Source organism: Aegilops tauschii, chromosome 1 (genome assembly GCF_002575655.3).
Source record: "Aegilops tauschii subsp. strangulata cultivar AL8/78 chromosome 1, Aet v6.0, whole genome shotgun sequence".
Classification (NCBI taxonomy): domain Eukaryota; kingdom Viridiplantae; phylum Streptophyta; class Magnoliopsida; order Poales; family Poaceae; genus Aegilops; species Aegilops tauschii.
The window spans coordinates 302,871,686-302,887,634 of record NC_053035.3 but is presented as its reverse complement, the minus strand read 5'-3'; the positions used below and the strand labels follow the sequence as shown (position 1 = coordinate 302,887,634).

Sequence of the window (15,949 nt, the reverse complement as noted above, 5' to 3'; positions counted from 1 at the left end):
GTTCCCCAGGAGCCGAGTCTATGGCTAGTCAGGGATGTTTCCAGTTGCCTTTGAACATAGGGGGACATGTTTTTCCCACAGACATGATCATACTAGAGTCGCAAGGGTTGGATGTAATCCTAGGGATGGATTGGATGTCCAAGTATGAGGGGAACATTGATTGTGCTAGTAGATCGATTTTTCTCACCACCCCAGAGAAGAAGAGGATCAAGTATGTATCTAGGCTTAAGCCTAAGAGGACTCAGGTGAACTCTCTTACGGGAGTTGTCCAGGAAGAAGTACCAATGTGAAGGATTATCCCGATGTATTTTCGGAGGAGTTACCGGGTATGCCGCCAGATCGGGAGATTGAGTTGCTGCCAGGTACAGGACCTATCTCCAAGAGGCCGTATCGGATGCCCGCTAATGATTTGGAGGAAGTCAAGAAACAGATTAAGGAGTTGCTAGAGAAAGGGTATATTCGCCCGAGTTCATCACCTTGGGGAGCCCCAGTACTCTTAGTGGAGAAGAAGGATGGAACCTTGAGGATGTGTGTGGATTACCGCTCTTTGAACGAGGTGACCATCAAGAACAAGTATCCCCTACCGATGATCAATGACTTGTTTGACCAGCTAGAAGGAGCTAGTGTTTTCTCCAAGATCGACCTTCGATCGGGTTATCACCAATTGAAGATCCGTGAGAAGGATATACCCAAGACCGCTTTTACCACAAGGTATGGGCTTTATGAGTATACAGTCATGTCCTTTGGTTTGACTAATGCCCCTGCTTATTTTATGAGCATGATGAACAAGGTGTTCATGGAGTTCTTGGATAAGTTCGTTGTGGTATTCATTGATGACATATTGGTTTTCTCCAAGAATGAGGAGGAACACGCTGAACATCTGCGCTTAGTTTTGGAGAAGCTCAGAGAACATCAACTTTATGCCAAGTTCAGCAAGTGTGAGTTTTGGCTCAAGGAAGACGGAATCCTTGGACATGTAGTGTCAGGTGAAGGGATTGTAGTGGACCCTACCAAGGTAGAGTCAGTCACAGAATGGAATGCACCCACCATAGTTGGTGAGATTCGTAGTTTCCTTGGACTTGCTGGATATTACCGGAGATTTATTGAAAATTTCTCCAAGATTGCAAGGCCCATGACAGCGTTGTTGAAGAAGGACACCAAGTTCGTTTGGACTGAAGAGTGTTAAGCCAGCTTTCAAGAGTTGAAGAAGCGTTTGGTCACAGCCCCAGTGCTAATCCTGCCTGACGTGCACAAGGACTTTCAGGTGTATTGTGATGCTTCACGTCTGGGACTTGGAGGTGTTCTTATGCAAGGGGGAAAGGTTGTAGCTTATGCTTCACGACAGCTTCGACCTCATGAGTTGAACTATGCCACGCATGATTTGGAGTTGGCAGCCGTAGTGCATGCGCTCAAGACATGGAGACACTATCTTATTGGGAATCGTTGTGATGTTTACACGGATCACAAGAGTTTGAAGTACATTTTCACGCAGAAGGAGTTGAATCTCAGGCAAAGGAGATGGTTGGAACTTATAAAGGATTATGACATGAGTTTGCATTATCATCCAGGAAAAGCCAATGTTGTGGCGGATGCTTTGAGCCGTAAGAGTTATGTTAATACCCTTACAGCAGGAGGTTTACCTCAGGAGTTATGTGATGAGCTTAGAGACCTTCAGTTGGAAATAGTTCCAAGAGGTTATGTTGCCGCACTCGAGGTACAGTCCACCTTGTTGGGAAGAATCAGAGAGGCCCAGAAGTTGGACCAAGGTATTGCTGAGATAAAGGAAATGATGAGCAAAGGGAAAGCAGAAGGATTCCGTGAGGATGAAAATGGAATCATATGGTTTGAGCAACGGATTTGCGTACCCAATGACCCGGAGATCAGGAAGTTGATTCTTCAGGAGGCTCATGACTCACCATATTCGATACACCCAGGCAACACCAAGATGTACTTGGACTTGAAGGAAAGTTTTTGGTGGGCCGGTATGAAGAGAGAGATTGCCGAGTATGTGGCAATATGTGATGTATGTCAGAGAGTAAAGGTGGAGCATCAGAAACCAGTAGGTTTACTTCAGCCGTTGCCGATTCCTGATTGGAAATGGGATAAACTTTGTATGGACTTTATTACGGGGTTACCCAGGACCCGTTCAGGTTATGAGTCCATTTGGGTGATAGTGGATCATTTGACCAAGGTTGCTCATTTCATTCCAGTGAAGACCACCTATACAAGTCCTAAGCTGGCAAAGATATATATGACCAGGATCGTATGTCTGCATGGAGTTCCGAGGAGCATCGTATCAGATAGAGGAACATAGTTTACCTCAAAGTTTTGGAATCAGTTGCATGAAACTTTGGGTACCAGGCTAGAGTTCTGTACAGCCTTCCATCCATAGACTGATGGGCAGACAGAGAGAGTCAATCAGATTCTGGAGGACATGCTGAGAGCTTGTGCGCTAGACTATGGGTCTAGTTGGGATGATAACTTACCCTACGCAGAGTTCTCGTACAACAACAGCTACCAAGCCAGTTTGCAGATGGCCCCTTTCGAGGCATTGTATGGCAGGAAATGCAGGACACCTTTGATGTGGGATGGAGTTGGAAATCGTAAATTGTTTGGACCTGATTTGATTAGGGATTCTGAGGAGAAGGTCAAGTTGATTCGTGATAGACTTAAGATAGCTCAGTCAAGGCAGAAAAGTTATGCCGATGCTAAACGCAAGGAAGTGATCTATGAAGTGGGAGATAGAGCATATCTTCGAGTGTCTCCACTTCGAGGTATTAAGAGATTTGGAGTCAAAGGAAAGTTAGCACCACGGTTTGTGGGACCATACAGAGTTCTAGAACGTAGAGGAGAGGTTGCATACCAGCTGGAATTACCAGAGGCTTTGTTGGGAGTTCATGATGTGTTTCATGTTTCCCAGTGAAGAAGTGTCATGCAGAGATGGCGGACATTCCTTTGAGAGATACAGTGCCACTAGAGGCAATTCAGTTGGAGCATGATCTGACTTATGAGGAGAAGCCTATTAAGATTCTCGAGACTGCAGAGAGAATTACTGGTACCAAGATCATCAAGTTCTGCAAGGTTCAGTGGAGTCACCACACCGAGGAGGAAGCTACTTGGGAACGAGAGGAAGATCTTAGACAGGACCATCCACACCTTTTTGCTGGCCAACCTGAATCTCGAGGACGAGATTCATCTTAAGGGGGGTAGGTTTGTAACATCCCAATTTTTATTAAATTTGGATGCTAATAAAATCATTCAATGCATATCATATTTCTTTGCATTTTGGAGTTTTTGAAATATTCAAATAATATTTTTCCACTCGAGAAAAACAAATGAGAGGGGATAAGATGACTTCCTCAAATTCATAAAAGAGTGGGAAATTTTATTTTGAATATTATTTGAAGTTTTGGAGTTTATTGGTATTTATTTTATTTGCAAAAAGTGCATTAATTGCATTAGCAAAATATTTTCAAAATGTTCTGTGCTTAAATTAATGTTCCTTAGGATTTAAATATTGTATAGTTATTTTAGAAATTATTGTGGTGTTTTTATTAATTCATTTCAATTATTTAGGGCCACTTTAGTGTTCGGTTTAAAAAAACCGCACACACGCACTCACCGCAGCCTGGACCGAAACTGGGTTCGGTCCAGGAGCGCCCCAACCGGCCCAGCTGGCCATTTGGCCCAAGGCCTGCGCCCGCGCGCCCGAAGCCTCCCGCCCGGTCGACCGCCCCGCGCTCGCCCTCGCTCGCCTCCTCTCGCTGCCGCTGCCAGGCGGGCCCCGCACGTCAGCCCGTCCGCAACCTCCCGCACCGCGCGGGATAAACATCCGCGCCTCGCCGCCCGCAACCGCCGGCCGCCTCGCGCTCGGATAGAGCTTATCCGCAGCTCGCGTGCCCTTTGACCTCGCCTATAAATGCCCCTGCACCCCCTCTTCCACCCTCGCCGTCCCGCTTATTCCCACGCCGCTCACAGCCGCCGCGCTGCTCGTTCGCATCTCGCCGGAGCCGCGCAACTCGCCGGAGCATTTCGTCGCCCGTAGGACACTCCGACCCTCCCTTTTCTGTATTTTTTCTTAGCTCGCCGAGGCGCATCCGTTTGACATAATTTTTGCCCCTAGGTTCCGTCGGAGCCGCCGGAGCACCGAAGGCCACCGTCTTCACCCCGCCCCATCCGGACGCCGACGCATGCCACCACCACCATCCGGATGCCCACGCCACCCTGCACCTCCCCGTCTTCTTCCCCGACGCCGAGGACCGCCGTAGCCGCTGCCCCGCCACCGCCCGCCGCCGCGCCGCCGTCCTCTGCTCGTCGCCGACGTCGGCAGTCGCTGTAAGCCGCCGCCCCACTTCCGCCCGTTAGATCGATCACCGACGGCCCAGATTAGATTAGGTTCGTTTTTTATTTTGCGAAGAGGTACGCGGTTAACCGCGGTTCCCTTAGACCGTGCGGTTTTATTTAAACCGAGCGTCGGTTTTTCTTTAGTTAGCCGTCGCCTTTTTTTTTCTATTTAGCGGCCGTTCGCCGTATAGCCTCCGCAGCAAACGCTGCTCGGCGAGCCAGGAGCCGCCACGTGGCCAGGGACTTGGTTGCGATAGTTTTCTTCTCTGTTTAGTCCCTGTAATTAGCAGATTAGTCCCTGAACTTAGATTAGCCATAACTTTTAAACCGTAGATCCAAACTCGATGAAACCAGCGGCAAATTCTTCGTATTGTTTAGATCTATCCAGTGGTATCCTTTTTGCAAACTTTTGTCAGATTCAAATTTGAATTTATTCAGATTCGAATTCGAACTTCAAATGGCCATATCTCTCAAACCGTAGCTCCGATGAAGTTGATTCTTTTTGCATTCTGTCACCATAGCCAAACCCTATCACCTGGACCTTTGTCATAATAATTTTCACACACTAGAATCTGTCCATTAATATTTTTACTAGTATGCATAGAACGCACTATAGTTCACATCACTTCTTGAACCATATGCCTATGTTGTTTTGCACTTAGAATATTGTCGTGCAAGTTAAGTGTTGTTTGTTCATTTGGTTTTTTCGAGACTTCTTGCTTTGCATGTTCTTCTTGGTTCTCTGAAATGTTTGCTTATGTTTGTTTATCTTCTTTGCGATAGATTGCGCGGAGTGCGAAGAAGAATATTATCAGTCTTTAGAAGTCAACCAGCAGTACCAAGGCAAGTTGCATCTTGATCATGTTTCATTACCTATGTTTTTATTATGCACTTAGTTCTTTGCGGTAGGACTGCATGGTAGGAATTGATGACGCATGACTATGCTTTTCACCCAGTAGTTCATTGAGGTAGGTCTGAACCTTATAACATTGTCGCCATCGTTTTACGTTATGTTGCTTCGCTAAGTAGACGTGGATTGGGGAGTAATCATTGTAAAGTATGAGTGACAATGTAGTAAACAGGACCTAAGATAATTAATGAACTACCTGGGAGGAAACTTGTTGGAATGGTGGCGAAGTACAGTGGGGCACACATGGGAAATCCATGGTGGTGCACCACTAGTGAACCGTCCGCTCAGGCTCAAAGAGATCAATCGTATTCTCATGTCTAGAAGCTTACGTGTGCAGCCACAAGCCAATATGGGCTCTGGCTTAGTTGAGTAGTTAGTGTGACCCCTTCCGGGATGGGCTAGCAGATGTAGAATGATGTAGATGTACCGGCCTATCCGTGGGTTAAGGGGGAACATTTTCGAAAGACTATGTCTCGATCTTCCGATCATGGAGGTGGTCGAGTCTTGTGGGGAAAAGTGCGCAACCTCTGCAGAGTGTCAACCTAATCAATTAGCCGTGTCCCCGGTTACGGACAACTTGAGCATCTAGTAGTGAAAATGCCGGGAGATCTCCTCACCTTTAACTAAACAGTTGGGTTTTAAATGAAACTTGGGAACGGAGGGAGTTGGGTTTGCCAACTCATCCTATGCAAATGTGTAGTAGTAGAATAACATCTTTCCTAATAGGGAAAAACTAGCTTTATGCAAAAAACTAAACTTAGAGCTTTCCACCAGCCAAATTGCATGTACAAGTAGGTTCTTTACACTTATGATGTGACTTGTTAGTACATTCAATGTACTGACCTATATGGCTGCAACTTATCACGTTGCAGATATATCCGACGAGGATTAAGGTGCGATAGGTCGGTGTTCTACACTCAACCTTGCTCGTGGAGTTGGACTCATTTACTACTTTGCTTCCGCAGTATTTGTTTATTGGCTCTATGCCCTATTTTGTAATAAACGTATTGCTCCTGGACTATGGATGTAATAAAGAGATGTGTGTTATTTCTGTTATTTCATCGAGTACTGTGTGTGCTAGCAAGTCGATCTAGGGACTAGCACGGTAAGCACAGAGACTTCGACTCTTAATGAGTCGGGTCGCTACATGGTGCCACCAACCGGGACCAATGCTTTGTGTATATAAGCAGCACTTGGGAATTTTTCAGAGTTCATTTGCGCAGTTGCCCCTGACGACGCCGAGCACATCGATGCTGCCAGGCTGCCCAAGCTCGTCGTCGACGCCCTCGCCGTCAGGCTGCTCCACCTCGCCGTCGACGCCCTCGCCGACGCCCTCGCCGATGCCCTCGGTGCCCTCTGCCCCGAAGCGCGCCCTGCCCCAACGACGAAGTGCCCCTGCCCCGACGCCGCCCCCAGTGAGCCCCCCTTCCCCCGCGCCCCTGCCCTGCCCCGCCGCCGCCGTCCCTCATGCTTTGCTTGCCGCGCCACCGCCGCTGCTCTTGTTTAATTTTGTTCATAGATATTTTTTGTCCATTGATGTATGTATGGATGCTCTATGTATGTATATGCAGCTGTATGGATGATCCATGGATGTACGCATTTATATATGAAGTTTTTTTGTTATAGATTTTTTTGTCCATTGATGTATCCTTTTTTCGTTTATAGAAAGTTTTTTTGTTCATAGAAATCAGGGAGAGGCAACTTTACTAAATGTTCATGATTTTTTTGTACATAGAAATTTCCTTGATAACTTCGACATGGGGGGGGGGGGGTCGTTAAAACATAACCCCGATAACTTCGACATGAGGGGGGGGGGTCGTTAAAACATAACCCCGATAACTTCGACATGAGGGGGGGGGGGTCGTTAAAACATAACCCCGATAACTTTGACGTGAGGGGGGTCGTTAAAACATAACCCTAATAACTTCGACATGAGGAGGGGGGTCGTTAAAACATAACCCCGATAACTTCGACATGAGGGGGGGTCGTTAAAACATAACCCCGATAACTTCGACATGATGGGGGGTCGTTAAAACATAACCCCGATAACTTCGACATGAGGGGGGGTCGTTAAGACATAACCTCGATAACTTCAACATGAGGGAGGGATCGTTAAAACATAACCCCGATAACTTCGACATGAGGGGGGGTCGTTAAAACATACCCCGATAACTTTGACATGGGGGGGGGGGGGGGCGCTGGACAGGAATGAGAGAGGCGGGCCGCAAAGTATCCTCTCTCGAAAGATATTTAGGACGACTCATCAGACATGAGGGGGAGGAGTCCTCGATGATGTTTGCCACTAATCCATTGCTCATATGCATATGATTCCTTGTTGTGATATTAAGTCCATGTTTGCCACTAATCCATCTCTCATGTTTGTATATTGCCATGTTGTAATATTTGCAGAAACTATGGACAGAGACTTAGAACAAGAAGAGTTGTTGGGGGATATAAGCCTTCAGGGAGGTGATCCCTTGTCGTTTCTCAACGACACCGATGGTCAGGAAGGAGACGATGATCGCTCCGGTGATCCAACAATGGAGGAGGAAGGACATCATGACGGCTCCAATGACTGAATGGCGGAGGAAGGAGATCATGATCACAGCTCCGATGACCGAACGGAGGAGGGAGCCTTAACTGTTGCAAAGTCCGGCGAGGTATATATATACTAATTAAGCCTGTGCTGACTTGATGCATTAATTGTTTTGTATGTACATATATTAATGCTTCTTTCTTCTTTTAGCCCTCCGAATCGAGCCAAACTTCCGTAAGGAGACGAGGCCCGAAGAAAATGTTGCGCCAGGATGAAAGGTTCACGATCACAGAAGTCGCGAAAGATGGCCAACTGGTTGCTCCCAAGCGGACCAAGGGCGCATTTGTACAGCAGTGCAGAGTTGTTGTTAGGGACATCGTCCCGATCAGCATCCACGAATGGAATAAGAAGAAGGACCCTGAAGTTTCTTATGTCCATGATAGACTGAAAGATGATCTTTGGACCTCGCTGATGACAAATTTCAGCCTACCGCCAGAGGAGGATCCGAATAACCCAGTTATAGAGCGAAAGGTCAAGGCGTTTGCTCTTAAGAAGATGGCAGAACTATTCAAGAACTGGAGGAAACATTTGAACACAAAGTTTGTCGAGAAAGACGAGACTCCAGAGTTCATCGAACAATATGAGAAGATCAGATATCACTGGCTCGCATTTGTGTCCTACAAGAAATCGGACAAGGGTAAGCAAAGGTCACTGACAAACAAGCACAATGCTGCAAAGAAGAAGTATCACCATACCACGGGGTCAGGTGGCTACATCAAAACTCGACCGTTGTGGGACAAAGCTGAGCAAGACCTGCTTGCTAAAGGGGTCCAACTAGCGACATTGCACTGGCCAGATCGGGCAAGGACTTGGTTCTTCGGGGTTGGGGGAACTTTGGACCCAGAATCAGGGAAGTGTGTTTGGACGAACGATCAACTTGCAATACCCATCAAGAAGCTTGAGAAAGGAATCAAGGCAGCGTAGGAAGGGACGCTCATTTCCAACAGAGAGAAGGACGAGCTGACAGAGGCCCTCGAGAATCCTGAACACCCTGGACGAACACGAGGCACATCAGGCTCCGTTCCGTGGGTGCATGGGTTTCCCAATAGCGGTGGTTATAGAAGCCGAGAGAGAAAGAAGAAAGAGGAAGCAACCGAAATGCAGAAGCTCGGTGCAAGATTAGCGAAATTAGAGGAACTTGAGAGCCAACGAGCCACCGGCCAACCATCTCAGGGGCACGAAGATCCTTCCTTGGACGCTGCCCCAGAAGCTACCCCACCATCTCAGCGGAGAAGCAGTGTGGCTTCCACGGAGCTTGTTCAGCCTGATTTCACGGCTCCTCGCTACCCCGTGGATAGTATCACGGAGGCTGAGCATTGTGTGCTAATGGAGAAATGCCAGAACCTGACCTTGAAGGCGGCGCTCGGCTCTGTTGTACCTCCTCGAGCTGAGGGAACTTTCCATTGCCGTCGGATTCCACATGGCTATGCTATTGTGACGGTGGATGAAATAATGGAGGGATTTGAGGAGCTGAAGCTTGACCACCCTACAGGTGCAGGGGAGATTCATCTGGAAAATGCTTTAAGGAGTACCTGTCTATGGAGAAAGGAGTACATCAAGCTTCCAAACTGGACGCCTCAGCAGACACAGCCGGATGAGGCCCCTCAGTAGACTGATCAGCCGGACGAGGCCCCTCAGCAGAGTCCTCTTCCGCCTCAGTTGTCTTCGGTGCGTCAGCAAACTCCGCCTCCTCCTCCTCCTCCGCCTCCTCCTCCGCGTGAGCGCACTCTGCCTCCTCCTCCACGTCAGCGGACTCCGCCGCCTCAGCAACGGTGGAAGAGAGATGCCGCCGCTCCGGCAGCTAGCAGTACAAGAGGTGGGAAGAACTTCAAATTTGGTCCAAGCCTCAAGGCTCCTACAAAGTTACCATATGAGAGGACTGATGAGGAAAACGCGAACATCCGTGCTGCCGAAGTGCAGGCCCATTTTGAACGGAAACCTGCACCTTCGAAGGAAACAATAGATCCGATGAAAGCGAAGCGCACTCTGGATGCCCTTAAGCGACCACCACCGCCTCCACCGCAATCTAACTATGACCGCTGTATTGAAAGGACATATGATGAAGCACGGCGGTCGGGAAGTACTACCAGTGCTGGAAGAAGAGAAGCAAAACGAAGAAGTGGGAAAACAATTCCCCAGCTCGGCGAACAGGAGAAGCAATCGTGCCCCCCGCTCAAGGTGTCTAGCGATATCGCTAATCATCCGGTGCTACTGCCCGGTACCAATCTTGCTAATTACATGGGCGATGATGTACAGTTTGAAACGGCGGAGGTAGTAGAGATCTTTAGATACGAGCACGGGAAGCCTCTTGTCAAACCTGATCAGCTCCCTCGTCTAACAACGATGATGCGAAGATTGCATGACTGGTACTTGGAAACCTGCAGCAAGGATGGGACCGGTAGTTTGATGGTGGGAATTAAAGACGAGCACGACCTCATTGGAGTAGACCTGAGCCTGTTGAAGTTGTGGAATTATTTCATTTATTCAATCAAGACGCCCTCGACAAGCAACTCATGACTTGCTATTGTCTGTAAGTATTACTTCTGTAATTAAGTCTCTAGCTCAACTCGTTCATTGCATGTATATATAATTATCCTTAGTATATTATGCAGATTGAAGATCGTCGAATGCAAAAGATTACAAATCTATGACATTGGGTTCATTGGCCCAAATACCGTAAATGAACGGTCGGTATAAAACAGAGCCAAGGATACGGAGGAAAACTTGCTAAAGGTGTTCCTTCGACATCAAAACAAAAGGGAAATACTCTTTCCTTACAACTTCAAGTAAGTGTTACTGTCTTGTGCATATCCGGTTTCGCTTACCCAAGGTTAAGTATTGTAATCGATGAGTTATGCGTGCGCAGGTTCCACTTTATTCTGCTATCCATTAAGCTTGACGGGGATGTAGTAACTGTCTTAGACTTGAGACGTAAAGATCCCAAGACTTATGCGGACATGACTGCAATGCTCCAGAAGTAAGTTAAAACATTATCGCACCATATCGGCAACTTTCGTTCATTTCCTGATATCACGTAATCATTTTCTTTGCCAGGCAGGGTTTGGAAAATTTTCACCGCAATGGTTCCGGTCTACAGAAGGAGCTGCGATTTACATACCCCAAAGTTAGTAGTACTATATAGTTTCGCGAATCTCTCATTGATTCTAGTTTCATGAATACCATTATCATGCTTGATTATCAGTTTGATTGAAACCTATTCTCGTAAAGTGCTTGTGGCAGGAAGGCGGAAATAATTTATGTGGATACTACATTTGCGAGTTCATGCGCCACTCGACCTCTGAGCGGGGCTCCTCTGACCAACAATTTGAAGTACATAAACAATATTCACAATTCTTTTTTATTACCATCAATGTGTTGAGTTTCATTCATATATATGTATTGACCCCCTTCTTTAAATTAGATGCGGCAGATGCGGGAAGAACTCCTACCACATGAACGCATACGAGCAATTCAAGAGGAATTGGCGGGATTCTTTCTTGACCATGTCATACATGACAAAGGGAGAATACCATGTGGAATTGCAAATGTATCTTAGGTAGATGATGCTAGCGATTATAAGAGATGTTATATTGTATATATGTAGTAGCGTCGGATAGATATATGAAAACTTGTTGTTCGACCAACCACGGAGAAAGAGAGGTCACATGTCTCAATATATGTTCATGATCACGATGTTGTGTAATTAATGCTTCCTTCATTTGCTTACTAGCTAGCGTCTAATACGTCTCCAACGTATCTATATTTTTTGATTGTTCCATGCTATTATATTATCTGTTTTGGATGTTTAATGGGCTTTAATATGCACTTTTATATTATTTTTGGGACTAACCTACTAACCGGAGGCCCAGAGCAAATTGCTGTTTTTTTGCCTATTTCAGTGTTTCGTAGAAAAGGAATATCAAACGGAATGAAACCTTCGCGAGGATCATTTTTGTAACCAACGCAATCTAGGAGACTTGGAGTGGACGTCAAGGAAGCAACGAGGCGACCACGAGGCAGGAGGGCGCGCCCAGGGGGTAGGCGCCCCCCCACCCTCATGGGCCCCTCGCAACTTCACCGACCTACTTCTTTCGCCTATATATACTCATATACCCTGAAAACATCCAGGAGCACCACGAAACCCTATTTCCACCGCCGCAACCTTCTGTACCCGTGAGATCCCATCTTAGGGCCTTTTCTGGCACTCCGTCGGAGGGGGAATCGATCACAGAGGGCTTCTACATCAACACCATAGCATCTCCGATGATGTGTGAGTAGTTTACCACAGACCTTCGGGTCCATAGTTATTAGCTAGATGGCTTCTTCTCTCTCTTTGGATCTCAATACAAAGTTCTCCTTGATCTTCTTGGAGATCTATTCGATGTAATACTTTTTGCGGTGTGTTTGTCGAGATCCGATGAATTGTGGGTTTATGATCAAGATTATCTATGAACAATATTTGGTTCTTCTATGAATTCTTATATGCATGATTTGATATCTTTGCAAGTCTCTTCGAGTTATCAGTTTGGTTTGGCCTACTAGATTGATCTTTCTTGCAATGGGAGAAGTGCTTAGCTTTGGGTTCAATCTTGTGGTGTCCTTTCCCAGTGACAGCAGGGGCAGCAAGGCACGTATTGTATTGTTGCCATCGAGGATAAAAAGATGGGGTTTATATCATATTGCTTGAGTTTATCCCTCTACATCATGTCATCTTGCTTAATGCGTTACTCTATTCTTATGAACTTAATACTCTTGATGCATGCTGGATAGCGGTCGATGTGTGGAGTAATAGTAGTAGATGCAGAATCGTTTCGGTCTACTTGTCACGGACGTGATGCCTATATACATGATCATGCCTAGATATTCTCATAACTATGCGCTTTTCTATCAATTGCTCGGCGGTAATTTGTTCACCCACCGTAAATTATGCTATCTTGAGAGAAGCCACTAGTGAAACCTATGGCCCCCGGGTCTATTGTCCATCACATAATCTTCTATTTAGTTTCCCGTCAACTTGCCAATTTCTGTCGCCGTTCTTTTATTTTTCAATCTTCACTTTCCAATCTATACAACAAAAATACCAAAAATATTTATCTTATTATCTCTATCAGATCTCACTTTTGCAAGTGGTCGTGAAGGGATTGACAACCCCTTTATCGCGTTGGTTGCAAGGTTCTTAATTGTTTGTGCAGGTACTAGGCATTTGCGTGTAGTCACCTACTGGATTGATACCTTGGTTCTCAAAAACTGAGGGAAATACTTACGCTACTTTGCTGTATCACCCTTTCCTCTTCAAGGGAAAACCAACACATGCTCAAGAGGTAGCAAGAATGATTTCTGGCGCCGTTGCCGGGGAGATCTACGCACAAGTCAAGACATACCAAGTACCCATCACGAACTCTTATCCCTCACATTACATTATTTGCCATTTGCCTATCGCTTTCCTCTCCCCCACTTCACCTTTGCCGTTTTATTCGCCCTTTTCCGTTTGCTTCTTTTCGCTTGCTTCTTGTTTGCTTGTGTGTTGGATTGATTGTTTGTCACAATGTCTCAAGACAATACTAAATTGTGTGACTTTTCCAATACCAACAACAATGATTTTATTAGCACTCCGATTGCTCCTATTACCGATGTTGAATCTTGTGAAATTAATGCTGCTCTGTTGAATCTTGTCATGAAAGATCAATTTTCTGGCCTTCCTAGTGAAGATGCCGCTACCCATCTAAACAACTTTGTTGATTTGTGTGATATGCAAAATAAGAAAGATGTGGATAATGATATTGTTAAATTGAAGTTGTTTCCGTTTTTGCTTAGAGATCGTGCTAAAACCTGGTTCTCTTCTTTGCCTAAAAATAGTATTGATTCATGGAATAAGTGCAAAGATGCTTTTATCTCTAAGTATTTTCCTCCCGCTAAGATCATCTCTCTTAGAAACGATATTATGAATTTTAAGCAACTTGATCATGAGCATGTTGCACAAGCTTGGGAGAGGATGAAATTAATGATACATAATTGCCCTACACATGGTTTGAATTTATGGATGATTATACAAATTTTTTATGCTGGATTGAATTTTGCTTCTAGAAATCTTTTAGATTCGGTTGCGGGAGGCACTTTCATGGAAATCACTTTAGGAGAAGCTACTAAACTCCTAGATAATATTATGGTTAATTATTCTCAATGGCACACCGAAAGATCCACTAGTAAAAAGGTTCATGCGATTGAAGAGATTAATGTTTTGAGTGGAAAGATGGATGAACTTATGAAATTGTTTGCTAATAGGAGTGTTTCTTCTGATCCTAATGATATGCCTTTGTTCACTTTGATTGAGAATAATAATGAATCTATGGATGTGAATTTTGTTGGTAGGAACAATTTTGGTAACAACGCGTATAGAGGAAACTTCAATTCTAGCCCGTTCCCTACTAATTCCTCTAATAATTGTGGTAATTCCTATAACAACTCTTATGTAAATTTTAATAATATGCCCTCTGATTTTGAGACTAGTGTTAAAGAATTTATGAATTCACAAAAGAATTTCAATCCTTTGCTTGAAGAAAAATTGCTTAAGATTGATGAGTTGGCTAGGAACGTGGATAGAATTTATCTTGATGTTGATTCTTTGAAACTTAGATCTATTCCACCTAAGCATGATATCAATGAGTCTCTCAAAGCCATGAGAATTTCCATTGATGAGTGCAAAGAAAGAACCGCTAGGATGCGTGCTAAAAAAGATTGCTTTGTGAAAGCGTGTTCTTCTAGTTTTCATGATAATAATGATGAACATATAAAAGTGATTGATGTGTCTCATATTAAATCTTTGTTTTCCAATATGAATCTTGATAAAGATGGGACTAGAGATGAGTCAACTTTAGTTAAAAGGCGTCCCAATGATTCGGAGTTTTTATATCTTGATGCTAAAATAAATAAAAGTGGGATTGAAGAGGTCAAAACTTTACATAGCAATGAACCCACTATTTTGGATTTCAAGGAATTTAATGATGATAATTGCTCTTTGATAGATTGTATTTCCTTGTTGCAGTCCGTGTTAAATTCTCGTCATGCTTATAGTCAAAATAAAGCTTTTACTAAACACATCGTTGATGCTTTAATGCAATCTTATGAAGAAAAACTTGAATTAGAAGTTTCTATCCCTAGAAAACTTTATGATGAGTGGGAACCTACTATTAAAATTAAGATTAAAGATCATGAATGCTATCCTTTGTGTGATTTGGGTGCTAGTGTTTCCACGACTCCAAAAACTTTGTGTGATGTGTTAGGTTTCCATGAACTTGATGATTGTTCTTTAAATTTGCATCTTGCGGATTCTACCATTAAGAAACCTATGGGAAGGATTAATGATGTTCTTATTGTTGCAAATAGGAATTATGTGCCCGTAGATTTTATTGTTCTTGATATAGATTGCAATCCTACATGTCCTATTATTCTTGTTGACCTTTCCTTAGAACGATTGGTGCAATTATTGATATGAAAGAAGGAAATATTAGATTCCAATTTCCATTAAGGAAAGGCATGGAACACTTTCCTAGGAAGAAAATTAAATTATATGAATCTATTATGAGAGCCACTTATGGATTGCATGCCAAAGATGATAATACCTAGATCTATTCTTGTTTCTATGCCTAGCTAGGGGCGTTAAACGATAGCGCTTGTTGGGAGGCAACCTAATTTTATTTTTGTTTCTTACTTTTTGTTCCTGTCTAGTAATAAATAATTCATATAGCCTCTGGTTTGATTTGGTTTTATGTTTTAGTTAGTGTTTGTGCCAAGTAGAACCTTTAGGATAACCTACGGTGATAGTTAATTTGATCTTGCTGAAAAATAGAAACTTTTGCGCGCACGAAATTAGTTTTCATAAATCACAGAAACGTGCGTTTCAGTTGATTCTTTTTGCAGAAGATTAATAAACAAATTGCTTAGGAATTCCGAATTTCTCAGGATTTTTGGAGTTACAGAAGTATGCGTTTGACACAGATTACTACAGACTGTTCTGTTTTTGACAGATTCTGTTTTGCGTGTGTTGTTTTCTTATTTTAATGAATCTATGGCTAGTATCGGGGGGTATGAACCATAGAGAA

The 15,949-nt window shown here is 44.3% G+C and overlaps 1 pseudogene; it reads left to right on the top strand.

Moving 5' to 3' along the window:
* The first annotated feature begins 328 nt into the window (after window positions 1–328).
* On the top strand, window positions 329–7,833 carry LOC141029837 (uncharacterized; annotated as a pseudogene).
* The last annotated feature ends 8,116 nt before the right edge of the window (window positions 7,834–15,949 follow it).